A 25,888-nucleotide genomic window follows, 5' to 3' on the forward strand; every position below is an offset into this window, starting at 1 on the left:
AAACGTGATTTTAAGTAGGTTCCATGGTGATGTAGCATGCGTGGCCATACAATTCTGGGATCAAATGGACAGGCAATGCAAAAGCCAAAAATAAGCAAGGCTTGAAATCGCATTAAATTTGGTGGATCAATAGATAACGTGATCTTAGGACGAATCCACGATGATGTTGCATGCATGGCCATACAATTCTTGGATCAAACGAGCAAGCAATGCAAAAGCAAAAAACAAGCCAGGCTTGGAATCACATGAAATTTGCTGGGTCAATAGAAAATGTTATTTCAGGATAGATCCATGATGATATAGCATGCAAGACCATACAATTCTCAAATCAAACAGACAAGCAATTCAAAAGCCAAAAACAGGCTGGGCTCGGAATCGCGTGAAATTTGGTTGGTCAATAGAAAACATGATTTTAGCAAGGATCCATATTGATACAGCATGCATGGCCGTACAATTCTCGGATCAAACAGACAGGCAATGCAAAAGCCAAAAAATGTGCCAAGCTCGAAATCGCGTGAAATTTGAATAGGTCAATAGAAACGTGGCTTTAGGATAGATCCATGATCATGTACCATGCATGGCCGTACAATTCTAGGATCAAACGATCAGGCAATGCAAAAGCCAATAGGGGACCGAGCTCGGAATCGCATGAAATTTGGTGGGTCAACAGAAACTGTGATTTTAGGATGGATCCATGATGATGTAACATGCATGGCCATACATTTCTTGGATCGAACAGACTGGCAATGCGAATACGAAAAACGGGTTGGGCTCGGATTCGCATGAAATTTGGTGGGTCAATAGAAAACGTGATTTTAGGAAGGATCCATGATGATGGAGCATGCATGGCCATACAATTCTTGGATCAAACGGGATGACAATACAAAAGCCAAAAGAGGGCCAAGTTCAGAATCGAGGGAAATTTGGTGGTTCATTAAATATGTGATTTTGGGAAGGATCCACGATGATGTAGCATGCATGGCCATACAATTCTCTAATCAAATAGACAAGCAATGCAAAAGCCAAAAATGGGTCGAGCTCGGAATCGCGTGAAACTTGGTCGGTCAATAGAAAATGTGATTTTGGGACGGATCCATGATGATGTAGCTTACATGGCCATACAATTCTCAGATCAAATGGACAGGCAATGCAAAAGCCAAAAACAGGTCGGGGTCAGAATCTCGTGTAATTTTGTGGATCCGTAGAAAACGTGATTTTAGGACGAATCCATGAGGATGTAGCATGCATAGCCATACAATTCTCGGATCAAACGGGTAGGCAATGCAAAAATCAAAAACAGGTTAGGCTCAAAATCACGTGAAATTTGGTAGGTCAATAGAAAAAGTGATTTTTGTACGAATCCATGAAGATGTAGCATGCATGGCTATATAATTCTCGGATCAAATGGACAGTCAATGCGAAAACAAAAAACAGGTCGGGGTCGGAATCGCGTTAAATTTGGTGGGTGAATAGAAAACGTGATTTTAGGATAGATCCATGATGTTTTAGGATGCATGGAAATACAATTCTTGGATCAAATGGATATGCAATGCAAAAGTCAAAAAACGAGCCATGTCAGGAATCACGTGGAATTTGGATGGGTCAACAGAAAACGTGGTTTTAGGATGGATCCATGATGATGTTGCATGCGTGGCCATACAATTCTAGGATCAAACGGACAGGCAATGCAAAAGGTAAAAAAGGGCCAGGCTCGGAATCGTGTGAAATTTAGTGGGTCAATAGAAAATTTGATTTTAGGACGGATCCATGATGATGTAGCATGCATGACCATACAATTCTTGGATCAAACGAACTGGTAATGTAAAAGCCAAAATTGGGTCGGGCTCGAAAATGTGGGAAATTTGGTCGGTCAATAGAAAACGTGATTTTAGGAAGTATCCTTGTTGATGTAGCATGCATAACCAAACAATTCTTGGATCAAACGTATACGCAATGAATAAGCAAAAAAACAGGTCATGCCCAGAACCGCCTGAAAGTTGGATGGGTCAATAGAAAATGTGGTTTTAGGACGGATCCATGATGATGTAGCATGCATGGCCATACAATTCTAGGATGAAACGGACAGGCAATGCAAAAGCTAAAAAGGGGCAAGTTTCGGAATTGCGTGAAATTTGGTGGGTCAATAGAAATCGTGATTTGAGGATGAATCCATGATGATGTAGCTTGCATGACCATATAATTCTTGAATCAAACAGACAAGTAATGCAGAAGCCAAAAATAGGTCGGGCTCGAAAACACATGAAATTTGGTCGGTCAATAGAAAACATGATTTTAGGAAGGATCCTTGTTGATGTAGCATGCATAGCCATAATATTCTCTGATCAAACGGACAAGCAATGCCAAAATCAAAAAATGGGCGGGGCTCGTAGTCGCGTGAAATTTGGATGGGTCAATAGAAAACGTGGTTTTAGGACGGATCTATGATGATGTAGCATGCGTGGCCAAACAATTTTAGGATCAAATGGACAGGCAATGCAACAACCAAAAATGGCCTCGGCTCGGAATCGTGTGAAATTTGGTGGGTCAATAGAAAATGTGAGTTTAGAAAGAATCCACGATGATGTAGCATGCATGGCTATACAACTCTCAGATCAGACGTACAAGCAATGCAAAAGCCAAAAAAGGGCCAGGCTGGGAATCGCGTGGAATTTGATGGATTGTTAAAGACGAGATTTTGGGCAAGATCCATGATGATGTAGCATGCATGGCTGTATCACTCTTGGATCAAACAGATAGGCAATGCAAAAGCCAAAAATGGGTCGGGCTTAGAATCGTCTAAAATTTGGTCGGTCAATAGAAAACGGGATTTTGGGACGGATCTTTGATGATGCAGATTGCATGGCCATACAATTCTCAGATCAAATGGACAGGCACTGCAAAAGCCAAAAATAAGTCGGGGTCGGAATCGCGTGTAATTTGGTAGGTCAATAGAAAACGTGATTTTAGGACAGATCCATGTTGATCTAGCATGCATGGCCATACAATTCTCGGATCAAATGGACAGGCAATGCAAAAGCCAAAAAACAGGTTGGGCTCGGAATTGTGTGAAATTTGGTGGGTCAATAGAAAATGTGATTTTTAGACAAATCAACGAAGATGTAGCATGCATGATCATATAATTCTCGGATCAAATGGACAGGCAATGCAAAAGCCAAAAACAAGTCATGGTCGGAATTGCATGGAATTGGGTAGGTCAATAGAAAATGTGATTTTAGGACGAATCCATGATAATGTAGCATGCATGGCGATATAACTCTCAGATCAAACAGACAGGTAATGCAAAATCCAAAAACGGGTAGGGCTCTGAATTGCGTGAAATTTGGTTGGTCAATAGAAAACTTGATTTTTGGAAGCATCCATGATGACGTAGCATGCATGGCCATACAATTGTCAGATCAAACGAACAGGCAATGTAAAAGCCGAAAAACGGGCTAGGCTAAGAATCGTTGAAATTTAGTGGGTTAATCAAAACATGATTTTGGAAAGGATCCATGATGATGTAGCATGCATGACCACACAATTCTCGGATCAAATGGACAGGCAATGCAAAAGCCAAAAACAGGCTAGGCTTGGAATCTCGTGTAATTTGGTGGGTCAAAAGAAAACGTAATTTTAGGACAGATCTAAGATGATGTAGTATTCATGGCCATACAATTCTCAAATCAAATGGATAGGCAATACAAAAGCCAAAAACGGGAAGGGCTCAGAATTACGTGAAATTTGGCCAGTCAATAGATATCATGATTTTAGGATGGATCCATAATGATGTAGCATGCATGTCCAAACCATTCTCGGATCAAACGGACAAGCAATGGAAAAGCCAAAAACGTCGGGCTCAGAATCGTGTGTAATTTGGTGGGTCAATAGAATACGTGATTTTAGGACGGATCCAAGATGATGTAACGTTCATGGATGTGCAATTCTCGAATCAGACGGACTTGCAATGCAAAAGCCTAAAACGGGCTGGGCTCAGAATCATGTGAAATTTGGTGGGTCAATAGAAAACGTGATTTTAGAACAGATCCATGAAGATGTAACATGCATGGCCATTCAATTCTTGAATCAAACGTACAGGCAATGCAAAAGCCAGAAATGGATCGGGCTCGGAATCGCGTGAAATATAGTGGGTCAAAAGAAAACTTAATTTTAGGAAATATCCATGATCATGTAGTATGCATGGCCATACAATTCTCGGATCAAATAGACAGGTAATGCAAAAGCCAAAAACAAGCCAGGCTCTGAATCACGTGAAATTTAGTGGGACAATAGAAAACGTGATTTTAAGAAGGATCCACGATGATGTAGCATGCATGGTTGTGCATTTCTTGAATAAAACGAATAGTTAATGCAAAAACCTAAAACGGGCCGATCTCTAAATAGCTTGAAATTTGGTGGCTCAATAGAATACGTGATTTTAAGAAGGATCCATGATGATGTAGCATGCATGGGCATTCAATTCTCGGATCAAACGGACAGCCAAGACAAATACCAAAAAGGCTCGGATTTAGAATCACGCAAAATTTGTTGGGCCAATAGAAAACATAATTTTTGGAAGCATCCATGATGATGTAGCATGCATGGCCATCCAATTCTCATATCAAACGGACATGCAATGCAAAAGCCAAAATCGGGCTGGGGTCGAAATCGCGTGAAATTTGGTGGTTCAATAGAAAACGTAATTTTAGGAAGGATCAATGATGATGTAGCATACAGGGCCAAACAAATCTCGGATCAGACGGATTGGTAATGCAAAAGCCTAAAACGGATCGAGATCGGAATCGCGTGAAATTTGGCGGGTCAATAAAAAATCTGATTTTAAGAAGGATCCAATATGATGTAGCATGCATGGCCATAGAATTCTCAGATCAAACGGGCAGGCAATGCAAATGCCAAAAATGGGCCAGACTCAAAATCGCGTGAAATTTCATGGGTCAATAGAAAACGTGATTTTAGGACGGATCCATGATGATGTAGCATGCATGGCCATACAATTCTCGAATCAAACGAACAGGCAATGCAAAAACCAAAAATATGTTGGGCTCGGAATCGCATGAAATTTTGTAGGCTAATACAAAACATGATTTTTGGACGAATCCACGAAAATGTAGCATGCTTGCCCAAACAATTCTAGGATCAAAGTATCAGGCAATGCAAAAGCTGAAAAATGACGGATAGGCAATACAAAAGTCGAAAACAGTCTGGGCTGGGAATCGCGTGAAATTTGGTTGGTCAATACAAAACGTGATTTTTTGACGAATCCAAGAAAATGTAGCATGCATGGCCATACAATTCTCAGATCAAACAAACAGGCAATGCCAAAGCTGAAAATGGGTTGTGCTCGAAGTCACGTGAAATTTGGTGGGTCAATAGATATCGTGATTCCAGGTTGGATCCACGATGATGTAGCATGCATGGCCAAACAATTCTCAGATCAAACGGACAAGCAATACAAAAGCCTAAAATGGGTCGGGCTTTGAATTGCGTGAAATTTGGTGGATTAATAGAAAACTTGATTTTAGGACGGATCCATAATGATGTAGCATGCATAGCCATACAATTATCGGATCAAATGGGCACGTAATGCAAAAGCCAAGAACAGGCTGGGCTAAGAATTGCATGAAATTTTGCTGGTCAATATAATACATGATTTTAGGACGGGTCCTTCATGATGTAGCATGCATGGCCATATAATTCTCGGATCAAACGGGTAGGCAATGCAAAAGTCGAAATTAGTCCGGGCTTAGAATCCGGTGAAAGTTGGTGTGTCAATAGAAAACGTGATTTTTGGATGGATCCGTGATGATGTAACATGCATGGGCATCCAATTCTTGGATCAAACAGACAAGTAATGTGAAAGCCAAAAATTGTTCGGGTTCGGAATCGCGTGAAATTTGATGGGTGAATAGAAAACATGGTTTTAGGATGGATCCATGATGATATAGCACGAATGCTATATAATTCTCGGATCAAATGGACAAGGAATGCAAAAGGCAAAATCGAGCCGGACTCGGAATCGTGTAAAATTTGGTGGGTTAATAGAAAACATTATTTTAGAATGAATCCATGATGACGTAGCATGCATTCGGATCAAACAAACATGCAATGCAAAAGCCAAAAGGGAAAGGCTTGGAATCTTGTGAAATTTGGGGGGTCAATAGAAAACGTGATTTTGTGATGGATCCATGATGATGTAACATGTATGGCCATACAATTCTCAGATCAAATGGAGAGGCAATGGAAAAGCCAAAAACTAGCCAGGCTTAGAATCGGGTGAAATTTTGTGGGTTAATAAAAAATGTGATTTTAGAAAGGATCCATGATGATGTAACATGCACAGCCATACAATTCTCGAATGAAATGGACAGGCAATGCAAAAGCTAGAAATGGGTTGGGCTCAGAATCGCATATAATTGGTGGGTCAATAGAAAACGTGATTTTAGGAAGGATCCATGTCGATGTAGCACGCATGACCATACAATTCTCAGATCAAATTGAGAGGCAATGCAAAAGTTGAAAACAGACCGAGCTCGGAATCGCGTGAAATTTGGTGGGTCAATAGAAAACGTAATTTTAGGAATGATCCATGATAATGTAGCATGCATGGCCATACAAATTTCAGATCAAATGGACAGACAATGCAAAAGCCAAAAATGGGTCAGGCTCGGAATTGCGTGAAATTTGGTGGGTCAATAGAAAACGTGATTTTAGGACGGATCCATGATGATGTAACATGCATAGCCATACAATTCTCAAATCAAACAGACCGGTAATGCAAAATCCAAAAACGAGCCGAGCTTGAAATCGTGTAAAACTTGGGATCAATAGAAAACATAATTTTAGGACGGATCCATGATGATGTAGCATGCATGGCCATACAATTCTCGAATCCAATGGACAGGCAATGCAAAAGCCAAAAACAGGCCGTGCTCAAAATCACATGAAATTTGGGGGGTTAATAGAAGTCACCTAAAGTCTGGTTTTTTTTTTTTTTATGGCTACTAAATATTTAGTCGCCAAAATTTCTTTTTCATTTTATTATTATTATTATTATTTCTACCAACTATTTAGTCGCTAAATATATTTACTTCTTTTTTGGCTACCAATTGTTGTACTGTTAAGATACACAATATTGTGTGACCAAAATAATACATTGTTGTTTAGGTTTGTATGATTATTTCTGAATGTAAATATTAGCATTAATTAATGATGTGATGATCACAACACCAATGTGAACATTCTCGCCATGCAATAATCGTGTAAAAATCCTGCAGAACTCTTACAATAATAAGTGATATGTGAACATTCGCATTATGCAATAATTATGCAATTATCAGTCTACATTGCACATTATATGCAACCATCACATTCTTCTTATGTAGAAATTCATATCACCAAATGTAAAATATTAAAATCTGATAATTCACGACAAACAATGACTTCAGTAGATGTGAATGTTCACATTTACTAAAATACCTAACCAATAAGCATACATACACATGAATACAAAATATCATATCAATCCATCTTGAAACAAAAAGTTTAATCAAACTTTAATCAATTATTGAACAATTTTGAACATACATCCCACCAAACATTACTGAACATGAATCCCTACCAAACGCATATCTACATGCAGTTGGAAAGCAAAGGAGGTGTTTGGCAAGTTGGGTTTGGGCTATTTTTTGGCTAAAATTTACAAAAAGACAAAATATGCTAAAATAGCCAATAAGATAAAATCACATCAAACCTATAATCATTTCACTTTTTCTCTCATAAATATCACATCTAACTACAAAAAATCCAATCATCTTCCCAAACACTTAAGTTTTGGCCTACTAAAATAATCAAACTAAAATAGCCTACTAAAATAGCCAACTTTCCGAACACGCAAAAAAACGGTGCCAATCTTGCCCTTACAATCTCTAAATGGAAGAAAATAAAGCTTCGAACTGCAATAATGGAATAACACAGAGTTCTGAACTACAATAATGAAAGAACATAGAGTTTCAAACCACAATAATGGAAGAACATAGAGCTTCGAACCACAACAATGGAAGAATCATGATGATGATAATGAGCTCTCATGGCGTTTCTTTCTGGGTTTGTTCTGTTTTGTTTCTTTCTTTGATGATCATCACCCAATTTATCTCTCCAACTTTTTGTTATTTTGTGATTTCCCCCAATTTTCAAAAGGAAACGTAAAGATTGCAATTGTGTGTAATACTTACTATCAAAAATAAAACAAAGCGTATATTATTACCAAAAAATTATAAATAAGGAAAAAAAGGATCACCTAATATACAAGTCTAAATATATGACACTAGGTGGAACATAAGAGAATTTTATGGATTTATTGGACTATAAGTCCTCTAAATGGGATTTATAAATAAATCTCTCTATTAGGAATTCACTAAAGGTGAGTGTATTGTCAAAAACTTGATAGTTTTTTCTTCGTTTATTATTGATGTATTGGGGATGTTTATGTGCACTCATTTCATTCACATGAATAACAATTTTTCTTTCCTTATCCTAAAAAAAATTATATATATAAGTGTGAAAATGTGGTAGATTTCAAGTAAACAATTTTCGTAATTGTTGCTCGACATTTCGCACTCCTTTCGGAAGACGAATAAGCCCTACAGTATCGAACTCCCATGGTTCTGAATCTGATCTCACAAGTGCAATGTGAAATAGATAAACACCAAAGAGTCCAAATCCAGCAAATCTTTTAGAAAATCGATTTTGAATCAAAAATGCCAAAAATTGACTATTTTGCAAGATACAGAGTCGCCGCCTAAATATTTTTGAGAAATTTAGGAAACCCATGACTTGTGCCAAAGGCCACGTGTCCATCATCACCAAGATTGTCTCAGCTCAAGAACTTAGGTACGAGAGGAGAAGGTTGTGAATTGAGCACCTCCGGGCGCCCAATCAAAGCTCAATCAAAGATTGGCCTCTACTAATCATGATGTGATTCTTATTTACATTATATGCTCTTGTTCCGATTATTAGGCTAACTTACTATGTGATGCACACACAAGCATAGATTAATTTGCAAAAATTGAAACATTTGATTTCATGTTTGTTTTTGAAAAGAGTTTGTGAATGTGCCATTTGAAGAAGTGGGCTCAAATGTACATTAATCAAACTATCCCAATTCAAGCAACTAGCCTTCATCCACAGGCATTCAAACAGTTTATCAATTAAGCACTTAGCCTCATGGTGGACATGTTTTGACATGGCAACACTAACGTACAATTCAATATGCTAAAACAAACAAAAGCTTACCTAGTACTCCAAGCCAAAAAAGATGATAGAGTTAGAATAATGCATGATTCTAACCATGCAATATGACTAATGCAACACATGTGATATGCAATTACTAGGCTCATCTACTAATATGGCGTGTGAATCAATTTGATAGTATGCGGTCTAAGCACGTATTCAAAGAAGTATTAACTAACAATGCAAGTTAGAATGATGCAAGACAATGGATGCAAGGCATGAGAAATGCTAAACAAAACATGATACCCTAAACTAACCATCATAAGCAAGTAAATAAAAGGGAGAAAGACGTGGGGTTATAAGACATACACATTATTACAATTGCGCCCTCAGACAGGAGGGTCCGAATAAGCTAACTAGACTAATTAACTAGCTATTACAAAATGAATTAACTAATTATTACAAACTAAATGAACTAACTATTCTAGCTAGTTATTACAAAACCAATAATTAATTAATTCTTCTATGGAACTAACTAATTAATTACACTAATTAATTAATTACAAATTAGAATCTAATTAATTACAACATGAATACCACACGAAAGAAGTAACTAAGCTAATTACTCTAACTACTCAGCCCCGGGAAGTGAGGAATGCTCATGCATGCACGGATTTCCACCCAAAAAGCCCACTATTCTGCTACCAGAATGCCTCTGTTACACAGTTAGAACATCTTTTCACCTCAGCCTCTACTCTGTTCTGTTCCAAAAAGGTTGCTGCTCAATTTGACAAAAGTGGTAGCTAGCCGACCACAACAAGTAGCCTGCCGTCCAGAAATAGTGGCCTGCCAGCCACTGAAGCTGGGTTTCCCCTTCTGCAACAGAAAGCATACAGAGCAGAAAACAGGGTATTCTTAAGGTATGTTTGTACACCTTACCCCTCCTTATCATCAAAACAGCTCAAAGGACTGGCAAGCTTAATTCATAAGTCATGAATCGATGCAATTTCATTGCATGATGGCCTATGAACCAAGGTGTACAAGTTCAATAAATGCAACAATAAAAGACTCTCAAACCTCCTCCCTATCATGGATTGACCAAGAGAAGTGGTTGACATTGACTCTTGAACCGTTTACATCACTAACAAGTATGAAACAACTCAAGACTCAATGGGTTCAATTAACATCCGATTGAACCCAAGTTGTTTTTATTATCATGTATCACTTTTAGTCCCAATTTTATTAATTCATTTTAATTACCAACCATTCCTTAGTTAATTAAGTCCAAAAGTGAGCTTTAAGTCCTCTAATGGAAAGGAGTACCAAACCAAGAGTTGTTTGAGACATGAGAGAAGTGTCATGCCGTTGGTAATGAACCCACAAAGGGATTAAACCATTAAGCACAATACCTCAATCTCAAGCTTAAACAAACAAGTAGCTTGAAACAACTTTCAAAGAAAAGAAAAAGCCAAGAAAGGAGGAAGGTTGTAGAGGTGATTAAAGGTGATGACAAGTATGGAAAGCAAGAAATAAACACTATCAACTCAAATAGGTTGGTGGCTAAGGCCTAAACCACCAAGCCTATGAGGACAATTGCACTACAAGCATGCTATACAAAGCTCAAATGCAATGAACAACAAATAGTTCTAAAACATCCTAAAACATGCTGGAATTAAGACAAAAAAAAAGCTAGAATAATATGCTAAAACAAGGAGCATGTTAAACTAGTAAGCAAGCACAAGGAGGTAAGGCTATCCGCTCCATTTTTGGGATTTCAAAACATGATTTTAGCCACTGAAAAAGCTCTAAGATTCATTATTTAAAAGCTCAAAAAAAGTTGACAAAAAGGTGGGAAACATAAGGGCAAAAGCCTAAGAAATGAGATACAAAGAAGGGTGATCCACCCCTCCACCCCTAATGGCCTTAAACCACAAGTTTTAGCCCAAAAATACAAGTAATAAACAGCTTAAAAACAGCAAGAAAAGATAGGGAACAAGTGGTGTAGAGATGGTACAAAAACACTAGAAGGTATACCTCTAAAAGATAAATGCTTCTTTGAGTTACAAACCACTAAATTCAAACTCCCAAGTGCCTTAAGAGCTCAAATTCAAGCTCAAATAATCTCAACAATAAGCTCTCTAGGTTTGGTTTAGAGTGTTTATGCAAAGGCTATGCAAGTTGCAAGAGAGAAAAAGAGAATTATAGAGAGGAATTTTCCAAAATTTGCTCTTCAAAAATGTTTTCTCACTCCTAAATTTTTCTAACCTTGAAACCAAGAGAGAAGGTCAAGTATATATAGAAAACATGAGCGTAGGTCGAAAATATCTATATTCAAACAGCTGGTGTGGTGTAGAAACAGTTTGGAGAAAATATCTGCAAAAAATCTGCTTTTTGACACAAGTGGCCGGTAGGCAGGCTACTATTAGTGGTAGGTAGGCCACTAGTGGGGGACACTTGGAAGGCCAAAACACTCAAAATGACCAAATTTTGCACAACTGGCCGGTAGGTCACCATCAGTGGCCGGCCACAAAAATCTACTTCTAGGCCCGATTTCAAGTAGGCATATCTCCCTCATCCGAACTTGGTTTTAGGTCATTCTTGAATTTAAATTGAAGCCTCAGAAGTCAACTTTCCAATGGAGGTGGCCACACATCTAAATTCTAAGTGTGCAACGAGATATTCCTATTTTAGTAAAGGATGCTCATTTCTGTCCTAACGGATTGATGCCTAACTTCTTCCCCAACTAATTTTCTTCCCTCCCCTTATATTTTCTTCAACTCCAAATCTTTAAATAAGATGTTTTAAAGATTTTTTCAAGGGTACACCTCCATTTCATTTATTTCTACTTTGTCCTTTCTCGGTTTACCAAAAAGTGCAATTTTTAACGAAATGCGAGCCTCAAAACATCACAAAAACATTTTCAAAAATATTTTAAAAGAGAGAGTTTTAAGGTCTAAAATAATTTTGGTCAAAATAGTTTTGGTTAAAATGGGATATAAGGTTGGGATTTAGAAGCTCTTCTTGCTGAAGAAATCAAACATTTGCACAGCATAACTTTCATCATCGAGTGATCAATCAGTGGCGCCCAAGTCTTAAGGGCGGTCAAAAATGGGGTGTCTACAGTAACAAGAGTGGGCATAGGACAAGGCATAAAAGACTTGCACTATATACTCTGTTCAGAAATCCAAACTTGAATTTTTTCAGTCTAAAAGTTGATACGTTAAATTACTATATTTATAAGGACATGTTTTAGCGAAATGACCTAATTACCCATATACATACCTATCCTACCGTTATACACATATGTCTTCCCTTAAACCTGATTTCTTTAAACCTTCTCTTTCTCCTCATATCACCATCTATCTCCTCATCTTATCTTCAATTTCTGTCGCTTCCCTTATCGCCGCCATCGACAATGTCTCTTCTTCCTTCTTCTCTTCTTGCATTGAGCAAAACCCTACATTAGATCTGAGATCGTGATAGTCCAACATTGACTCCAATCTCATTGCCTCTGTTTCAAGCATAATTCCGCCTCTAACGAACAACTTCACAATCGCTTGATTTGACAGCTACACCTGCATACTACTCATCTCTATTTCTCTCTTCTCTTTCTCTAAGTTGGTTCCAATGTTCTTTGAATTGAAACTACACAACAATGGGTTGCATCATTGTGAAAAAGGTAGAACGAGAGTGATAATGGTAAAGTAAGGATGTTGTAGAGATGAGATTGAATCTGTATACAATTGTGTTGATGATGATGATGATGAGACAGTGCAACTTTAACCAAGAGGCATGGTACTAGTAATGGAGGAGCACCAGCGACACATCGCCTTTAACATGTAGTACTCTGGAAAAAATTTTTGTTTCTTCTTCTTCTTCTTCGCTCGAGCAGTCTAGCAAGCCATCCAGTACTTTTGTAGGTCTGAGATTCTGGGAGATGTTGAAGTTAGCTCGAGTGCAAGAGTGGTCGCTCAAGCAGTCTATTCGAGATCAACAAGTATAAAACCTACTTTTTGTTTATTTTCTCTCACTTTTCTCTTTTTTCTCTTCCTCGCCTCTTCATGTCCGAAAACCCTAGCCACAAAACCTTTGATTTCACCTCATTACACCAAGAATCCACCATAGATCATGCAAGATCAGTGAAGGAGGAGTGAAGATCTTTCTTTTGACCCATTGAATCGCCGTTTCGTAAAGGTTTTGTTTGGGTTTTCCTTGGTAGCTCTCATCCTTAAGGTAAGGAGTTCTCTTAACTCTAATTATTTATGATTTCATCTGATTATACTATATTGTGGGAAGTATGGGTTGATTTGAGTTTGAAATCTTTGATTAAAAGATGTTTATATTCAAAAATGGGGTTTTCACTACAATTTTTGAAATATTTAGAATGCTTTGAGATTTTGATGAGAAATATTTGATGAGGAAAATCCCCAATTTTCTTGAAACCTTATGTTTGGGATTTTGTTTTAAATGAGGGTTTGAATTAAATTGGTACTTTATGTTGAAATTTAAATTAATCTTCTTGAGTATCCGTATGTGGAATGAAATTTGTGTTATGATTATGTTAATGAAGGATTAAAGGAAGTTGGTTTGGGTGGAAATTTGAAAATGTTGAAAGATTCAATGTGTGAATTGGTATATAATTAAAATTGATAACAGGAATGACTTGGAGATATGGAAATATATATATGTATTTCATATTGTATTTATTTGTTAATTTTGTGTGTGATTGAATTGGACTTCAGTTAAGTTACAAGATTGTGTACTATTGCATTGCATTACATCTACAGGGTGATGGATTAAGTGTTGGGTTGTGTAATTGTGTGTGTGTAATCTTAGTACGTGTTGCGTGTATTAAGGTGCCCAAATGCCCTTCCACGCTCGGAGGCCGGAGAATGTGGAAATGTAATTGGTATATGGTTAAGGTGCCCAATTACCCTTCCATGCTTAGCACTAGTAAATATGGGGGATATAGTTAAATAAATATACTGGGTGTCCAATTACCCCTCTATGCTAGATGGCCGGTAAATATGGAGGTATTTTTTAAATGTAATGGGTGTCCAATTGCCCCTCTATACTTGATGGCCAGTAAATGTGGAAGTGTTTTCAGAAATGTAAAAGGTACGTGATTGCCCTTTTGTACTTGGTGGCCAGTAAATATAAGGGTATTATGATTTTATAAAATGGAAAAAGAGGTTTTTCTCATAAAGAATTAAAGCCCAAGTGTTGACTAAATCATGGGTTTAAAGTTTATGTTGAGCATTGAATTTCAAACAAAGTTATAGGACTTGTACATTATGAGGCATTGCATGAACATTTATATATATTGTGTTACATTTATTTCCCACTGGGCGCCAATGCTCACTCTCATTTTATGGGCTAGATATTCCCAAATTCTAGGTGACCAAGGTGTGACTTCAATTGTCGAGAAGCACATGGAGTTCTAGATGGAGCACTGAAGCTCCTTTGATGTTTTTTGTTTTCAGCTAGCCAGCTTACTTGCCGAGATAGTATTTTATTTCATTTGAGATCCAGGCTCTTAGCCTTGAAATGTGTAAGCCCCTAGGGCGATTTGATGTATGTTTTATAGTTCCTTATATTGTACATTGGCGTAGTGTATAAGATGGCCCATTTACGAGAAATAAATGGTTTATGGATTTATAAATTTGTTATCTTTACTTCTCTAGATCTCATTAAGGTTATGAAATTGAATCATAATAATAGATTGGTAACCTATAAAATGGTATTTAAATTTTCAAGGCATTCAAATCGGTAGTGTTTTGAAGTGAGAAATCGGTGCAGGAGCCGATGAGAGTACGGGAAAATACGTCATTAAAACGAACGATAAGGTAGAGATGAGTTTCAAGGTGAGGATTGTCGCAGTCATTGAGCACGGCGGAGATCTGGTTAGAGACTTGCTCCTAGGCTAGTGAGTCCGATTGTGAGTGAATCTGTGTTGGATCGATGAGTCCAGATAAGGATGAGACGATTCAAAAGGGTGGTGAAATTGTAGAGTGCAACGCCATAGTGGACTAGGTTGTGTTTATAGTCCTCTAACCTGATCGCTGTCATCGATGATCGACATTGTAGAGAGAGAGGGAGAGAGAGAGAGAAAGAGGAGAAAGTATGAAAATACTCTATTTTTTTTCTTTTTCTTTTGTTTTCTCTATTTTCTGGACATTCATTGGGTTTTTTTGAGTTTTTATTGTTCTTTTGCCCAGATTATTTTTACTCATTCTGTGGAAGTATTAAAGAAGAAGAAGGTTAGGGATTGAAATTGAATGTGAAGGCCAACTTAACATTTGAAGGAAGTTGTTCGCTGAAATATCCGAATGAACTTTTGCTCATGGAATACAATGAGCCTAGATGACTTCTTTTCTTTTCTTTTTTTCTCTCCAGATTCTACTCTTAATCATGAATACTACAAAAACAGAAACAAAATAAAATAAATTAATTTTTGGGTTGAAAAAATCCAATAGATAAGAAGATTTATTTTTTGAACTAATAAGTTCAATAGATAGATGCAAAACAATACAAATTTGAACAGATGGGAGTTTAGTGAATTTCAACAAATAGAAGCATGGTGAATTTCAACAAATGAAAAATACTTTAACAGATATGATCAAAATTTGAACATAAAAGATCAAAAACTTGAACAAATACGGGAAAAAAGTTGGATAGATAATAAAAATTAACACATTTCAACAGATAAGGGAAAAAATTGAACAGATAGATATAAATTTAAACAGATAGGTACGAAAAAATTGAACAAATAAAAAAAATAACAGATAGGTTAAGGGGTAAAATTGGAAACAAAATATCTTCCAAAATAACAAAATGTACTTCTCATCACAATATTTATAGGACCTCATGCCTTACACTCTCTTTAAAATGGACCTTTTACGAATTTTCTTTAATAAGAATTTATGTGTCATTTTAAGTTTGATACCAATTTCAAATTCCATTTGAAACAACTTTTAAATTACACATTCACCTCAATATGAGCTATTTATCTTTATCTTTTACTTCTTTTTTTTTTCTTTTCTTTTTTTTTTCTTTTCTTTTTTTTTTTTTTTTTTTTTTGAGGGGGGGTGTTGGAGAGTTCTAAATGAATTAGCCCTTTTAGTGATTATTTGAATTTAAGCTATTAACAAAATCCAATAGTAAAATTAATTCTGATCATTTAACAATTGTTTGAATTTAAGAAATAGAAAGAAGTGTATATATATGTGTGTGGGGGTATAGTTTTCTTATATTTTATTATTTTATTTAATAATATAAAAATTAATATTAATTTTATAAGTGGACTGATAAGGTTGGATTAGAATTTCTCATGCCGAATTCAGTTAAAAAATTAAACAGACTCAAATCCTCAATCTAACCCAATCTTATAAATCAAATATTTATTGAAATTTTTAAAAGGATTTATTACACTTTTTGTTCTCAAAATATGAATCTCGTATCATTTTAGTCTCTAATATTTTAATTATACTAATTTAATTTTCAATATATAAAAAATTTTAATTTAGCCCTCAATATTTAAAATGTACCAGTGATTAATAAAAATATATAATTAACATTTTTAAAAGCTAAGGTGGGGGTTATATGGGCCACTACACCCATACCCACCCCTAATTCAAAATGAAAAGACTTTTATGTGTCCAAAATACAAATTATGTAAGAATGTAAAATTGACCCGCGGCCTGTGGGGGGCCCGAAGCTTGCCCGGGGCCTGGGGAGAGCCTGGCCCGTCTAGGCCCGTTTGGGCACAAGTTCGAGCCTAGCCCGAGACCTTGGGCCATCATTTTGGAGCCCGGCCCGGCCCATCAGCCTGCGTAAGGCCCACTTAAAGCTCGGCCCGCCCAAGACCAGGCCCAGTGTCTTTTTTAATAGAAAATAATAAAATTTTGATAAAACAAATTAAAAGAAATAAAAAAAAATAGCCAGGCCCGCCTAATCCTGAGGCCAGGCCCACTGGGCCAACCCCAGGCCCGACCTACTAACCCACTCAAAGCCCAAAATACCCCAGGGCCAGGGCCTGAGTCTAATTTTTTGGCCGTGGATCGGCTTGGCCCAGCCGAAATTTTAGCAAGAGACCGCAAGGCCCGACATGGGCCTGGCTGGGCCCAAGTGGGCCGGGCCGGGCCAAATTTACACCCCTAAAATTATGATTAGTTTAGAACACTGCATCTTATATTTAAAATATATATATATTACTCTTATCAAAATTATGAATTTTACTATTTTAAACCAAGTGATAATTACAAAATAATAATAATAATAATAATAATAATAATAATAATAATAATAATAATAATATAAATTTAAAATAATTACAAAGAGATGGAAATATTAGATTTAGTTGTAAAATCTAATGCATAAATTTTTTGTATTTCTATGTCATTGTAATTATTTTGTGTTAAGATCATTTTTTTTTGCAATTCTCCCTTAAACCAATCAAGTGTGAACAAAATGGAACACTTGAATCTGGATTAAGATTCTCTTAATTTTATGATTGTAATGAACATTCCAATGTTTATTACACTATTTAAGAACTGTGAAATAATCATAAGAATTTATTAATATTTTAAATTTAGAAAGAAATATTACAAATCCTTAGATAATATAATGAAAATCTTCCATTACAATTTTGGAATGGAGAATATCACAATCCCTCGAATCTATTATCAAGTAAATTTGAATCTTCACCAACACTTTCTTTTTTTCATTTATTACTTTATAATTGATTCAAAAGTCACAATTTAACAATTAATCATTATAATTATTTATTTATTTTTGGCTAATCAAGAGAAGATCAATTATAAATATAATAATAATTACATTAAACTAAACAATTATAATCTAATACATACTACATTTCTATGTTGGAAAAAATAGTTTTTTGGTGACTTTAATTAAATATTAAAGTGGGTCCCAATCGTCTGTTGTGTTGGGCCTAAGTGGGTCTAGATACTTTGCAATGAGATGTTTACACCACAAATAGAATGGCCAAAAACTATTGAGAATTGAATGAGAAATTGCCCCATGAAGTTAGCTTCATGAAAGAGTTAATAGGATTTGTAACTTCTGCCTTTATTGCAGAGTTTAATAGTGCATTAATGGGATTTGTAACTTATGCCTTTATTACAGAGTTTAATAGTGCATTAATGGGGTTTGTAACTCCTACCTTTATTACAGAGGTTAATGGTGCATTAGTGACCAGTCATAAAGGCTGGAGGCTTCTCCTCTCTCCCCTATACATGTATAAATTGAGACTCTTTTGTCAAGTCTCAAACACAAAAATTTTTACTTCCTTTTTATAAGTCAGTTTGCTAGAAAGTTCCTACAGTGAGAGAGTGTTGCCATGGTTTTGTTCGCTAAGCTAGACAGAAAGTGCTTCTGCCGTAGCTGGTTTTTGACCGTCGTATCCTGGGAGATAGACGCCAGAATTCCTTAAGTACTCGACCCGTGAGGCGGTGAAATCTGTTTTAAGAAAACTGCTACCGTGCAGGTTTCGGTTCGCTTTCTTTACCATTTTATTGTATTGTGTATTTTTTGTTATAATTTAGTTATAATTCTCAACATATGTTCTTAGTATTTTTTTTAATTTATTCATAAATCTATTTATTTAATTTCACAATTTAAATAACATTCCACAAGTCCAACAATTATCACAGCGACCTAACATAACAATGACTACAAAGAGTCCACGAGCCCAACAACCACTCAATAACACTCTCACAAACGACAAGTTATTTGGTAGGTTGCCTTACCATATGGAAACATTACTTACAATTTTATTTTATTTCTTTTATCAGTAAAAAAAAAATTATTGATAAGAAGGAAAGTATAAAGTACAATACAAAAGCAACAATAAAGACGGCCAGTGAAGAAACATGCCAGTGTGCAAAATCATTCTAACGACACTGACACCAAATTACACGCTCTATCATTTATTAGCACACCACCAGATTGGTGAGCAAACAATTACTTTTGAATCAATTGATAAAGCATCACAGTAGGCAAAATTATAAAAACATTAGTTAAGTAATTCTATACAATTGCAAGAGCACTCCATATCGGATATAAAGCTGACTTATTAGGTAATTTCTTCAAACAAAGAAATAAATAAATAATATCAAACTCAACTAGATAAAAATTGAATCCATAATCTCACCCAAAAATGTAAAGCGTCCACTATGAGTTGTCTTGAGAAATTGGTAAAAAATTAGCTTTTGACTTTTTATCAAATTTTTTGACTTTTTTAAAAGTGATTTGAGAAGTTAGTAAAAAGCTGATTTTTTTTATTTTTGATTTAATATTTTTTAAAAGTGTCACATCACTCCAAAATGACCAAAATATCCTCACTTTTTGATTTTTAAATTAATTAATTAAAATATTCTAAGGGTAGTTTGGTAAATTTGAGTGTTGCGTTTTTGATCTTTCCAAATGGGCTTCTTGGCGTTTTTGCATGACTGGCGTTTTTGTTGCAATGCTCAAAACGCTGGCTTTTTGTTAAGTTGCCAAAATGGCACTATATGTTGGAAACGTCCACCAGGAATCTCGCCAGGAAAAATGTGCGACATATCTCTATCACGTGCGGCCATGCAACGTCTCCCACGCAATACACACATATCGCAGTGTTATCAGTGTAGATTTCAAGAAAATAAAAAACATTCTTTTGCTACCAAACAAAAATCAACCCTTCTTTTATATCTATGTTTGATTGGGGGATAACAAGGGGATTATTTATTGTGCGAATTATAATTCGAAAGAAATATTTAATCTGTCGTAGGTCTTTTTTTTAGTCCGTCGGATATGAATTTTGACTGGACTCTTTATTCCCCATACGAAGGACTATTATATCTAGGGGGTATGAGACAATTTTTGAGAGACTATTCACTGTTGAGATTAGGTGGTAAAATGACCATTTTGACCATCTATTATTTAATTATTTATTATATTTAATAAAATTCAATAAAATTTAAATGTCTCAATTTAAAAATAAAATAATTTTATTTAACTTTTTATTGATGTTTTATTTACTTAATTTTTTTTAATTTTTTTATAGATATTTTATTGATGTTTTATTTTAAATTTTATTTTATATTTTATTTAATTTCATTATTTAAATTTAATAGATGTTTTATTTAATTTTATTGTTTAATTATTATTATTTTTAAAAACAAATTTATTTAAAATTTTAATTAAAAAATAAAATATATTTTTATTGATATTTTATTTATTTATTTTTTAAAAAATAAATTTATTTGATTGTTTAAAAAATAAAATAAAATAAAATTTTATTTAATCTAGCTAAAAATAATTAAAATATTAAAGATGTGTTTAATATTGCTATTACTTAGTAAACAATTGAAAAGGGGTAAAATAGTCTTCTGTTCATTTATCCTATCCAGTCCGTCCAACCAAACATTGGATTCACTAAAAATAATCATTTCCAGACATCTAATCCCATGTAAAAAGGATTCACTAAAAATAGTCTTTTCCAAACATATAATCTCAAAAAATAAACACAGGATACATATCCAATACAACCAAATAGTCCGGGAGATTCATAATCCCAAAACTCAAGTCCGACAGATTCTAATCCCCTTATCCAGTCCGTCCAATCAAACACACCCATAGTTATCTATAAGTGATGTAATCTAAAATAATAACAGTGAAGTTCAACATGAAACTATGCAATGCAAGAGACACGACAATAAATTATACTTTTAGCAATTAAATTTGGAGATTAAAAAAAAAAATTAGCCATCAAAAATTTTGGAACTGACGATCAAAAATTATATTGGTTGACAAAAGTACAATATTTAATTACTAACTTTTTTTAGTCTCCGTATATTGATTATTGACGACTAAAAAACAATTTAGTCACTAAAAATGTCACAATTGGCGACTGAAAAAAATTTTACTCACTGTATAGTTTGTTTTGACTACTAAAATTTTTTAGTCACTGAATGAAAAACAAAAATTTACTTTTTATCTTTTTGACCGTCAAAAATTTATTTTCAACGACTAAAAACAGTTTTGGAGACTAAAATTATTTAGTTGCCGAATAAAAAATAAAAAATTAATTTTTATCCAAAAATTTATTTTCAACAACTAAAAAAATATTTTAGTCGTTGTATAGTTAATTTTGGCTACTAAAATTCTTTAGTCGCCAAATGAAAAATAAAAATTTAATTTTTATCTTTGGCGATCAAAAGTTTGGTCACCAAAAATTTATTTTCAGTGACTAAAAAAATTTTTAGTGGCCAAAGAACTAAAATATTTGTAGGGACACATTTCAAATTTTGGAGTGATTTATAAAATTATTTAGCGACTAAAATCTTTAGTCGCGAATTGGAGGGATTTATATATTTTGTTTCCAAACCTAACCCTAAACAAACCAGCTCCTCTCTCTCTCTTCAACATCTCTGTCCCTCTCTCCCTTTCCCGCCCCCTCTTCGCTGCTCCTCTCCCCTTCCTCTCTCGCCGCTGCTCTACCAGCCACGGAACAGCTTTCTTTCGCCGCTCCTCCTCGCGTTCGCCTACAACTGGAGCACCGATTCACTGTGACTCACTGCCTCTCCCTCTCTTTTACCCCTCTGCTCGCCTCTGTTTCTCTCGCTTTGTGTCCATCAGCGTTGGGTGCAGGACCATCACCTTCATCGCACACAGCACCACTGTCGCACCTCTATCATTCCACGATTGACTTTACCCTAGGTGTGTCGTTATTTCGCCCTCTCTCTCTGTCTCTCTCTCTCTCTCTCTGCATCTTCTTCCATTCGCACACTTTGACACAAACCTAGCCCTAAATCGACCCACCCCCAAATTGTGATTTGACAGCAATGTTGAGATTTGAATATTATGAATTTCCATTACTAGGGTGTGTGTGCGTGTGTGTATGTGTTTTTATTTTTATTTTTATTTTTTATTTTTTATTTGGTTGCGCCAATAAAAATTTGCAAGGATACACATTTAGCAAGATGGACATAGTTATGGTAAACAATATTGGCTAAACAAATGCCAGAATCTGAAGCTCAATTTTTGATCTCCAGAATAATCAGATTGTTGCCCTGCCTTGGTGATTGTTAAGAAAAGCACAAAAGTAAACAATTCAGATTTTTTTAAACTTTTTGCCTGTGGGGAAAGGGTACTTATTGAACAAAATAGATTGAGTTGGGATGTGAAAATTACTCAAGTTACAAATTACTTTAAGGGGAAATTAACTGCATTCACATTAAGAAAATTGGTTGAATGTCCTTATAAGTTAAATCTGGCAAGAATGAATTAATAGGATTCAAAAGGCACAAAAAGAGAGTTGGAGGGAGTCTTCATTACATATTGAGGTACTTTGTTCACTACTTGGGTTTCATATTACTGTAGTAATTGTTCATTGTAGTGTCTGAATTCTTGTATTTATGTGCTTCGAGTTGCTTCCTAATGTAGGGAAGACAATTCATATTACTAGGGTTGGCATGTCATTTCTCTGGCTATGGAGGATTTAGTTATGATTCAATGCTGAAGTATGATGATGATAGAAGAAAGAAAACTAATATTTTTCTCAGTTTTGTTGTGTGTTAGATTTCCAAATCCTTCTTCTCTGTCAGTATAAGCTCCAGGCCTTAGAATTGTTAAAGAGGAGATACAATGTTTGATTACATTTTATCACTACTTTTGGCCTCCAAATAAATTTTCTTATCCTTTTAGTGCTGTTGGTGTGTGTTGCCTTGGTGTAAAAATGCACAATGTATAAATTGGTGAAAACATATATAAAAATGCAAACATGCATTTCCTCTCCGATTACCCATATCAACTGTGCACATCTGATCATATCTGAATCATTCTGACTAATTATGTGGCATCTCCTACACATAATAATGCATACATGCATTTCCTCTCCATTTGGTGCCGATCCCAGCTGGCGTGGAAGTCGTATAGAACTTCCTTTCTTGAACTCTCTTAAAATGAAGATGTATATTTTGTTGGGTGTGTTCCAAATGAACTCAGGAGTCATAATAAGTTACTTCAATTCTCATTTCTTTAGCAACTCAGTAGATGATGTATTCTTTGATTAATGTGTTTGTTATGCAAGTTGTTAGTAGGCCCTTTATTAGGGATGGTTGTGTGTTGAGTGATGTAAGTCAAATATTGCTAGATTACAATCTTTGTGAGGAGTGGGAGAGAATTGTGGGCCGAGTGAAAGCAATTCATATATATTTCTAATGGTCTATTCTACAGGGTGGCCAGCTGGTACATCTGGTGAGGAAGTTCTTGTTTGTGGGTTAAGTGATTAGTGAGCACATATTCTTGTTAAGTTTCTCAGCTTAAATAGAGTTGTGGGTTGAGTAACTAAGGACTATATTGTGTGTCATATGTTATCTCTATATTTGTTTGGTTATAAACATGTTTTCAGTTGGTAGTCATGTTTGGTTCTTATTGAGAGGATTGCATCTGTTCAACCTCCCCATGGCCTCTGTTATGTGGTTGCTTGAATAGATTACCCTCTCTTTGTTCTATTCTTGGTGCTGTTTGTGTTTGCCTATCAATTGGTTGTTGTTGGCTCCATTGGGATATATACTCCTTTTGTTAAATTTGATCTGCATCCTGGTCCAAGAGGCTTGTTTCTTTATTTCTATGGTTGCATGCTGCTGGAAGATGGTAGTGTAGCTTGGCAGCTGGTGTTGCTAGTTGAAGTTGGGTTACTATCGCTATTGTTGCTTGTTGGTTTGATGCTGTTGCAGTGCTGTTGTGAGGTTGTGGCTGGAGCTGGCTATTGCTGTGCTGTGCATTTCCTAATGGCTGCAGCTACTGCTTTTCCTGGCTCTGTCCTAGCTTGAGCTAGGCTGCAATTGCTGATATGGTTGTGGTTGCAACTAATGATAAGGCCCTAGTTTGGTTTTGGTCCGTCATTTAGAGCATCTCCAATGCACTAGGCATATAATATTTGTTAGTTAAAATGCCTAGTGTGATTCACTTTTTTCAATTCCAACGCACTAGGCATATGATTAGGCATTTTAGCTCAACTCATATTCACTAGCTACATGTAGCTAGCCTTCAACGCTAGGCAAAATGTATTCAATCATTAGGATCATTTCCCTCCATCTTTGTTGTTGACGTGGCATTCTATAAAATTAATAGTATTTGGATTAATAGCTAAAATAAAGAGCATGGTTGGAGTAAAAACATAAAACAGTTGATAGGCAAAATAAAATATATACTTTATAGTAATATTTAGATAGGTAAAATGCCTACTACCATTGGAGATGCTCTTACATCTACAATTATACGTTACTTATTTTATTTTGTTCCTATTTGGGCTGGACATTGATCTTCTATAGTTTGTATTTTGTTAGTTTCCTTGGTTTTAGTTTTGTTCAGTGTTTAGGTTTTGTTTGTTTAGGTGTTATTTATTGGTGATGTAAGGCCTGGGATATGCCTCTTGTAAATTTGTATGTTTTATCATTTTATTTATGACTTATTCACGGCAAAAAAATATATATATATGGTACAAGCTGCATGGAATACGTACAGGTTGTTAATATATATATATATATATATATATATTGTTTTATTTATATTCATGGTACAGGTTGCATGGAATCCGTACAAGTTGTGGACAAAATAATTAAAAATAAATAAAATCAAGTTTTTGACAACTAAACAATTGGTAGCCAAAAAAGAAATAAATATTTTTAGCGACTAAATAGTTAGTAGCTAAAAAAATTTAAAAAAAATTGAAAAAAAAAAAACTTTTTAGCTTAAAAAAAATAAGATAAATTACAAATACACTCCCTAAGGTTTGCTTAAAATACGAATTGCTCCATGTGGTTTGGAAAACAACTGCCTACCTGTTAGAATTTTTTATTTAACAAAATTAATTGAAAAAGTGAAATTTCTAACTGTTCACCTATATAATAATAAAAATATTTGAATTATTAATTGAAATAAAATTTTAACATTATCAAAAGCTGTTAATTAATTTGATGATTTATTTTAAAAAAATACTTATTTGTTATGAAATTAGAAACTTTATAGGGCGTAATGTAATTTTTAAAACCACAATGGGTAATTTGTAATTTAAGTAAACTTCAGGAGGTATATTTGTAATTTATCCCAAAAAAATGAAAAAAAAAAATTTGGCGACTAAAACTTTAAAAGCCAAAAACAAAATCAGACTTTTAAGAGACTAGAATATTTAGTAGCTAAAGAAAATAGGATGAACAACAAAAAAATCTTGGCGACTAAAACTTTAGTTGTTCTAAATAATTTTAGTTTTTGACAACAAAATTTTTTAATTGCTGAAAATATGATATTAATTTTTTTGAAAAGATTTTAGTGACTAAAAAATTAGTTGACAATTGATTACTTTTGCGACTAAACTCATTTTGGTTGCTAAAACCTTTTCCGACAATTGGTCACTGACTAATGAAATGACCAAAAATTTTAGCCGCTACAAAATTTTGACTACTAATAATTAACTTTTAAGGATCAAAAATTTAGTAACCAAAACTTCTATTTATTATAGGAAGAGAAAAGAAATCTGTTTCGGTGACCACTTTGACCATATGACAAACCTTACCTCACTCTTCTTCACTAAACATATACATATAATAATATTAACGTATGGGTGGCCGAGCGC

At 35.0% G+C, this 25,888-nt stretch overlaps 1 long non-coding RNA gene across 1 annotated transcript; it reads left to right on the forward strand.

Moving 5' to 3' along the window:
• The first annotated feature begins 21,645 nt into the window (after nt 1-21,645).
• On the forward strand, nt 21,646-24,695 carry LOC145802056 (uncharacterized). The gene is made up of 2 exons (XR_014344281.1): nt 21,646-21,969; nt 23,991-24,695. It is a non-coding gene; the product is annotated as an uncharacterized LOC145802056 (long non-coding RNA).
• Nucleotides 24,696-25,888: the final 1,193 nt, after the last annotated feature.

This window comes from Camellia sinensis, chromosome 11, assembly GCF_055761805.1.
Source record: "Camellia sinensis isolate YWXY chromosome 11, ASM5576180v1, whole genome shotgun sequence".
NCBI classification, from domain to species: domain Eukaryota; kingdom Viridiplantae; phylum Streptophyta; class Magnoliopsida; order Ericales; family Theaceae; genus Camellia; species Camellia sinensis.